Source organism: Fukomys damarensis, unplaced genomic scaffold (genome assembly GCF_012274545.1).
Source record: "Fukomys damarensis isolate Sample0158 unplaced genomic scaffold, DMR_v1.0_HiC HiC_scaffold_9, whole genome shotgun sequence".
NCBI lineage: Eukaryota > Metazoa > Chordata > Mammalia > Rodentia > Bathyergidae > Fukomys > Fukomys damarensis.
Window position 1 is genome coordinate 3,084,211 of NW_022900921.1, and position 8,651 is coordinate 3,092,861.

At 49.3% G+C, this 8,651-nt stretch overlaps 1 long non-coding RNA gene and 1 pseudogene across 2 annotated transcripts; both read left to right on the forward strand.

The window, feature by feature from the left end:
- LOC104873258 overlaps positions 1-911 on the forward strand; it is a 3,672-nt pseudogene extending 2,761 nt beyond the window's left edge.
- A 1,171-nt stretch (positions 912-2,082) lies between these two features.
- Positions 2,083-6,722, forward strand: LOC104873200. Of its 2 annotated transcripts, none has more exons than XR_783401.1 (3): positions 2,083-2,287; positions 4,323-4,405; positions 6,384-6,722. It is a non-coding gene; the product is annotated as an uncharacterized LOC104873200 (long non-coding RNA). The 2 variants fall into 2 exon arrangements; XR_783400.1 differs by lacking the exon at positions 6,384-6,722 and adding an exon at positions 5,121-5,888.
- The last annotated feature ends 1,929 nt before the right edge of the window (positions 6,723-8,651 follow it).

Below are 8,651 nucleotides of genomic sequence, written 5' to 3' on the forward strand. Positions count from 1 at the left end.
CTCTAAAATTGTGTGCATGCTAAATTTCATATTGCATTTCAAGCCAGCAGAATTAAACAATTTTAATTATATGATGCCTCTAGTACCTTGGTTTATTTCAAAAGATCTCTGATAGCAAAATTCAAGACTTCCCAACACAAAGATACCAGCACTTGTACTTTTTAAATATTGCTAAAATTATGTGCATGCTAAATTTCATATTGCATTTCAAGCCAGCAGAATTAAACAATTTTAATTATATGATGCCTCTAGTACCTTGGTTTATTTCAAAAGATCTCTGATAGCAAAATTCAAGACTTCCCAACACAAAGAGATACCAGCACTCAGTGGTTGGAGCTTGCTTCCTTGAGCTTGATCAATACCCTCAGGGGGATGCAGAGCTGGGACTCACATGCCCTTGCTGAGTGTATTTTGTGTAACTAATAATATGGAACGACAAGACATCCTTATCCAAAATTAATGTTAGCATAATGCCGCTTTAGTTCACATTAAGTTAGAAACTGACAATCTAAAGTACCATTATTTTATTTAAAAATAATCTTGGTGACAACTTAAGTGTGAAATGTGGAACAGAGTTGTTCAAGCATTCATCAACCCTGGTCCACAACGAAGAAAAGTTCTAGTAAAACAGGATTATATATATTTGTTCCAACTATTTTGACCACAAAGTTTAATAAATTTTAAATTTTTAACTGGAAAAAAAAAGCCAAAAGCAAAACAAACGAACAAACAAACAAAAAAAACAGGTAAAGATTTTCATCCAGTCCAAAATGGAGAGTGACATTTTGGTGGCCCTAATTTCCTACTGTGTCCGAATCTCTGATCTTAGTTGGCCCAGTGGCCTTCCATTCCCTCTCCCTTTAGCTTTAGCGGGCTTGGCAGATTACTGCTGCTGTGGTCACCTGCACTGACTCATAGCCTTCACTTTACAGAGGAGAAGGCAGAGGTTTGGAGGGCTGAAGCCACTTGCCCAGCCCCGCCGCTGGCATGAGACTTGAACCCAAAGCCACCCAACTCCTAAGCCTGTGTTCTTTCCATCACACTTATGTGCAGGAGATTTGGCAAAAATCATCTAAAGAGGAATTCAAAACAATTCAACCTAGGGAGTCAATAAAACCTCTTAAAATTAGGAATAGAGTATATCTTACATGAAAAGGAGAAACCCAAGAGTTAATTCTTTAGGAAGCGAGAAATGGACTTGGGAGTCACCTTCTGGGGGGAAACGTGGTGAGTGGAACCCTGGGAACCCCAGGACCAGAGCCTTTGATCTCATCCCTGAAGCTATGGTTCCCACTGTGGTAGGGAAGGGGGTATCCCCTGCAACTGCAGAAACACCAGGCCAACTGCAAGCTCTCAGTGATGACACAACAGTAGGGAATCCACCCCATCCTACACTCCAAGCCCTCTTTAAATAATTTCCAGAAAGAAAAAGTGAAATACGCATGCTGAAACTCCCAAACAAGCAGGAGGTCATGGAACATAACACCCAGGGTGAGCACACGGGGCAGGTGTGGGATACAGAGGGGGTAATGAATGTCACGAGGTGAATTCCCAGAGCCTGAGGGCTGTGGCCCGACCACTGACACCTGTGCAGAGTCAGAATGAAAGTCTCAGGGCCACCCTCCCCCGACACCCTGTCACTTTTGACATTTGGCATGCACCCTGGTGTCCTACTCAGCCACCTGGCTTTCAGCAGGAACTCGATAAAGATTTCATGCTGTAGAACTTTAGAAAGCATGGAGCGAACACAAACCCTGATAAGTCCAGTTCTGGCAGAGGCAGAAATAATTTGCACTTGGTACTTTCTGAGCCGGAGTCAGTGTGGGCCTTCTGGGAGGACAGCCCTCGAATTTATGCTCCCAGGAAAGACCCAGAAGGGCTACCTCAGCAGGGGAGGCACTCCAGGGAAGAGTGATGGCAGACGGGCCCTTGCTCAGCCGGGGCCTCCTTCTTGGCAACTCTGCTCCCTCTGGCCCCTTCCGTGGACCCCTCCCCGACAACACGCGCACACACGTCCAGCCCGCGTCCTCCTTGTGACGTCAGTGACGTCAATCCCAGCACGCTCCTGAGGGGTGGGCCTTCAGGCCGTCACGCCAGCCAAAGCTCCCAAAGCTCCCAGGGCCCGGCCCTGCAGAAACTCCTGCCACATCACCACAGCTCCCTCTGTGCTCTGTGCGCCGATTTCCACTGTTCCTGGGTAGACCCGATCTTTGGCGGGGAGGGCTGCACCCATCTTGTCTTACGGTGGCCATGTCTGCATCCGCGTCAGACTTAGCCATGCAACCAGGTAAAGGGATCCGAAAACAGGACTGCAGGCTGCTGTGTTCTTATCGGGTTACTACTCAAATTTAGTTCTGTATCCATATGTGGATGAAAGAGAGAAAGGGGAAAGACCCAGTGTGAGCAGGTGGAGGGTAAAAGCAAATCCAGGAAAGAAGTATCTATAAGGTGGGTGAACATTTATTAAATATAAAAATAAAGCAAGGTATGGTGGTGCACCCCTAAAGCCCCAGCACTCTGGGAGGCTGGGTCAAGAGACTTGAAAATTTTAGCTCAGCCTGGGCAAGTTAGTGGCTTAGAAAAACCATGTCTCAAAATAAAAAATTAAGAAAAAATAAATTAAAAATAAGAAAGGGCTGGTGATGTATCGCAGTGCAAAGGCCCTGGGTTCAATCTCCATTCCCCCGCCAAAAAAAAAAGAAAGAAAAGAAAAGAAAGGAAGGAGAGAAAAAAGGGAAAGGGGAAAAAAGGAGGAAAGAAACAAAATATACAGGAAAAATATTTCATTTCAAAAGGAACAAAAAATTAAAAAACTACTAGGAGTAAGTTTAAGAAGTGTGCAGGGCCTAGACGAAGAATAGTACGAAATGTTACAGAACGACATAAAAGAAGACTCCAATACCTAAAGAACCAAGCTATGTTCCTGGATTAAAATTCAAGCCTTGCAGCGGGGATACAAGCTGGGATGCGGCCTGGTGCTATAGCACTTGCCTGGTATACACAAGGCCCTAGGTTCAGTCCCCAGCACAGCAAAACAGCATATTCAGCATTACAAAGATAAACATTCTCCCCAAAGGTGTTGTTATGCTTCATTCATTCTGAAGCTTAACAAAATGAATTTAAATTCTACTTGAAGAATGTATGTGTGTAATACTCGCCAACAAACATCTGTGAAAAAAGAACACTACTAAATATTAACATACAGCGGATAACACAAAAATTAAGCCTGGGGCACAGCATAAAAATAGATTAATTGATTAGAAAGTTCCAATAGTAAACAAATTCTACATAATATGTAACAATTCTGCAACTCAAAAATATTTATTAGATGAGGAACTCTTACATATATATATATATGTATGTGTATATATATATATATTTTTTTTTTGTACCAGGGATCAAATTCATGACCTTGCACTTTTGAGGCAGGCATGGTGCCACTGAGCTAAATCCCCAGCCCTTACAAATAAATTTTTAAATTTATTTGTAAAATAAGCCAACTAAGCAGTACAAAAAAGAAAAAAATACAAATGGCCAACATATATTAGTCAATCCCACAAGTAATCAAAGAAAAAGTCAATGCAAGCAATAGGCTACACTTTTAAAAAATCAACTCTGAAAGTTTAAATCACGGTTGGGGATTCCACCGGGAAGATGAAGACATGGGTTGGATGGAGGGACCAGAGGGCAACTTGGTAAGTACAGAAATTTTATTTTATTTATTTTTTATTTTTTGGTACGGGATCGAACTCAGGACCTTGTGCTTACAGGCAGGCACAGTGCCCCTGAGCTAAATCCCCTGCCCTTTATTTTTTTATTAGTACATATTTGTGATATGTAATGAACGTATTCATCATGGGGAGTTGGTACAGGCACGGTATATATCATATCTTAATCATGTTTACTTCCCTTTCCCCTTAGAAGTATAATTAAGCAAACTATAATAATGTGCAGAAATAGAGAAATAAATGCTTGCATAACCACAGAACAAAATGCTGTGTAGCCATTAAAAATAGGAGTGTAGAAAAATACATAGTAATATCAGAAAACGTTTGCCTTGAATTAAGAGAATACAGGTTATGAAATCCATTCTTCCAACGAGTGTTTACTGAGCAGGTACCGCATGCGCTAAAACACTTGTCCTCACGACAGTTACATTCTGTAATAAACTGGGACATGAAGTCTGGTTCCACCTAATACAAAGAAGATCTGACTGGAAAGGACCAGGAAATGCAAACCCACGTGTGGGTCCTGGGACGATCGGTGGTTTGTGCGCTCCTTTTTGTGCTTTTCTGAATTCTCCAAACTTTTTTTTTCTTTAGGCACTGGAGATTGAACCCAGGTCCTTGCACATGCCAGGAAAATATTCTACCACGGAGCTATGTTCCTAGACTGTAAACTTTTGGTAATGAATACAGATCACCTTTGTAGCCAGAAAAAAAATGTTGTAATTTTTAAAAAGAATTAAGACATATGTGATAGGTGGCTTTTCAGAATCCCGGGACTTGCTTTGTGTGGGTCCAGGTCCCTGCTGTCAAGAAGTTGGGTGGGACGGGGTGGGAGGTTGGGGAGGGGCACAGCTGGCTGCTGGGGAGGTGGAGACAGGGGGCACTGGGGAGGGGGCACGACCAGCCGTAGGTGTGCGAGCCTGATAACGGGAGCAGTGGGAGGAGAGAAAAGTCCAGGGAAAGGAACATCTTATAGCTCTCTCTAATAACCTCCCCCACAAAATCGTACTGATTCTGATTACAGTGTCTTTCCCATGAGTCAGTGTCTTTTCATCCGCACGAATGGCTAGGCCAGGAGGCAGGTTCTCATTGGCTTGACTCCGTTCCTCCTCACTCCCTTCCCCTCCCCTCCCATCTCTGTTTTTCGAGACAGGATCTCATTATGTAGTTTAGGCTGGCTTTGAACTCCCTATGTAGCCCAGGCTAGCCTCCAACTCGTAGAGATCCTCCTGCCTCAGCTTCCTGAGTGCTAGGATTACAGGTGTGCACCATCTTCCTAAGCCTCTGTTGCCTTTGGGGAAATGGTGTTTCAGAAGTAGCTACTAATAATCAATCATTCATATCATGTGTTCCCTTTTATTCATCAGATGTACTACATTTATCTCTTTCTAGCATCCAGGCAATGGGTAGCCAAGATTCTCTCCCCTGCCTGAAACACTGTCAAATGCTCCTCTTGCCACCCTCCTGCCAGTCAACCCAGCCTTGCCCAGCCCTCCAGAGAGCCTGCGCTCTCTTTAGCACAGCCCTCGCAGGTCATCATGTAACCCTCCGGCAGCAGCCTGGCCCTTGTGACACAGCCAACCCGCATATCGCCAACCCACTCCCTCCCAAGTCAGTGACTTCCAGCTCAGCCTTCCTGGCTCCTTTGGGAGGCTCCAGAAGAGAACACCCCAAAACTGCTGGCTGGGGGTGCAGCTCAGTACAGAGGTCCTGGGTTCAATCCTCAGTTCTGAGGAAAAAAAAACAAACAGGAAGGGGCCTTCTACCCAGGGCTGCTCTAAGTCCAGTTCATCTCAGAACAAAGAAGAAAATGATTGTCCTGTGGCCTGGTTGCTCCCCAAGACCAGCACTGTGAACCACGTGATCACAGGTCTCAACCGTGACAGACTAAACTCTAAGCTCACTCCATGTCCCCTCCAAATACACCCATCTTCCCCATTCACAGCCCGAAAGGCATCAACATTCGCCTTTCCCACCTCCTCCTCTCCCGGTTTATTTCTAGGCTTTAAGGTCCACAGGTCCAGGTGCCCCCCCCCTTGCCTCCTGGCTCAGGGGCTCTCAGCTCAGCTGAAAGGAAACATCTCTGCCTTCTCTCCTCGGAGGCCCACCCTGGGCGCTCTGTCTACTCTGCCAGTCGCTCCTTTGTCCTCTGTCTTGTTGCCTCTGTCAGTAGTGGCTGGAGCACCCTGGGGCTGACTGTGCTTACTTCGGTCTTCCGGCCTTGCAGAAATAAATTCTATCTCAACACCAGCGACAATCGGTTTTACTTCCCGCTCCTGACTTCTCCCCTGAACTATATCCCTTTTGACTTGGTAGCTCCCAGTGTACAAATAAGCGGCTTCTCTGGCAAAACAGCGCTGTGCACCCTGGTGAGGAGCTGCTCCCTTGCACGCCTCCCTTCCTCCCTCTTCGGTTAGCAGATGCTCTACCACGAAGGCATTACCCTGACCTGTCCCCACGGGGACGCTGCTCTCAGCTGGCTCGGTCACACTGAACAGAAGCTCAGGACCTTAGTTACACAGTCACTGGCCAGTGTGGAGACTGGCACCAAAGCGCCCCTTCTCCCTTGCGCGAGAAGGCAGGGTGAGAATGAATGAACTGCCGGGAAGCTCTAAAAAGCCGGACCAAATTCTGGACCATCTCCGACCCTTTCAGGTACGGGAGTAGATGCAGCCCCATGACGTGAGGAGGCCAGTCTGACCGGGGCTCGTCTGCTCGATAATCAGGACTCACAGGAGAGCAGAAGTCGGGCTCTTCCTCCCGCCGCGCCATCAAGCTCCTGTGCCGTGGTCTCCCGTGCAGAGGCTCAGCCGGACCGGTGCCTCCCACACCTTCCCCCCATCATCCAGCTTCTGACAGCCCCGATCCACAGGCACGCAGGAGGCCATCCGCTTCTCACCACCCTCAGTCACAGGGGCTCGGCCAGCCCTGCCCACCCTCCTCTCTTCAGAGGCCCCGGCTTCTCCCACTGCGAGCCTTTCCGCTTCTGTGGTGTTCCCCTCACTCTTCCTGCGTCCCTGGGGCTGGAGCTCCGGTGCTTTGCCGGGTGTCCCAGTCTCGTGGTGCCTGCCGAACTCTGTCCTCGTCTGCTGTCTTATTTCATTTTTATTTTTAGTTTATGTTTTGGTACCGGGATTCGAACTAGGGTCCTTGCGCTGGTGAGGCAGGCGGCAGAACCACTGAGCCAAATCCCTGGCCCACAGGCTGTCTTATTTCTTGAAGGCCACACCACTACCTGAAATTCTCGTTTGCACACGCGCCCGCCTTTCTATCGTCTGCGGCTCTCCTTTCCTGGCCCGCCCAGTCCAGCTCGCTGCAACACTCGGTCCCATCCCTGCTGTTCGGGCAGAGTGAATTCCAGCCGTGGCTGCGGCTGCTGGAGAAGCAGAAAGCAGCTTCGATAGTGTAGGACGCGCTGCCCGCTACAGTGGGAGCCGTGACAGACACGCCCTTCCCCGCCTCCCCGTCCCAGGTCCAAATACAGTGGAAGCCGGTTCCTGCCAGGCTGCGGGCACAGGGACGGTGCGGAGGCAGATGAGATGGTTCAGGGAGAATCTGCGAGGCTCTCCGGTCCTGGGGCTCTAGACGGTGGTTTCCAACATCGGTTCCCAGCTCTTGTGTGGAAAAAGCAAAAAGTGTCTGAGAAAAGGGGCCCCAGAAACCTCTGTGGCCACAATCACAGGAAGCCCCAAGTCAGAGAAGCCAGGGGGCCAGGGATGTGTGCGGAGGTCTCAGGCCACTCTGAGGCCTTTGGTCACAGGTTCCGCATCTGCTGAGGCCTGGAGTCCCCGATACCATAGCGATGACTTCACCCGCTCTGGGGGCGGGATGCCATGAGGGAGGAAGTGGGCACCGGAGCCGTGACAGGTCTTGGGCCTGTCCTGGGACTGCTGGACTGAGGCCACTCGGTTCTAGGCTGGGAGGGGCTGCCCAAGTGTTTCCTGGCACACACTTCCTTTCTCCCGTCTGACTAGCAAGTGTTGCTGGTGCCTCGGCCACAGTTTCCGGCCTCCTTCCGAGATCACAGGCCACAGCCCCAGGCTGAGCGATGGCCCCTCCGGGCTGGTCCTGTCTAAGAGTGGGCCTGAAGACTTCAGAGACAGGGCTAGGCGTGCAGTGGCGGCCACACTCCTTCCCTGCACCCCGCCTCTCCCGAGGCAGATGCTGCGCGACTCCAGGGCACACGCAGAACCAGGTCAGCGGCTGCCGGGGAAAGAGCAGCTCCAGCCTTGGATAAGTAGGGTGGTGCGGGGCACCTGTTCTCAGCACAGGCGTGGTGGGCAGTGCAAGGGCCCTGGAGCCCCCCTTCCCTAACCCTTCTTGCCCGGGATCTTCACCGGGCTGTCACCGGCTCGCGGATGAACACGTCCCACCCAAGCTTCCACTCTCTTGCCACAAGGCCACGGCTCTCCACGGGCCACTCTCGGTCACCTCCAGGCCATTTCCAGGGCTGCTTCCGCTGCTGAATTCCCTTCTCCCACCCACCTCACTCGGCTGACTTCTCAGCCTTCACACGTCAGCTCCTGCGGCCTGGCCCCGGAAGCCTCACGGGTCCCACACAGAGGGGACCCCTCAGCCTCTCACAGCCGACACCTCATCCGACGACCACAGTCCCCAGGCCGCCTCAGACCTTCCTCCTTCCCTTACTCCACTCTGTTTTTTCCAAAGCATTTATCACCTTGAACTATATCACACACTGTTCACATCAGGGCCATACTGTTGCTTTCTTTGAGGGCTTGATCATATTAGGAACGTATTGTTGTATGCGTCTTTCCCCGCTGAGTTTTACGGGCGCAGGGATTTCTGGTTCTTCTGTTAACTTGTGTATCCTAGGTTCGCAGGACAGTAGCTGGAAGTTAGCAGATGACCAATAAATATTCCTGGAGCGAGTGCACCATGACTCTTTTTTTTTTTTTTTTTTTT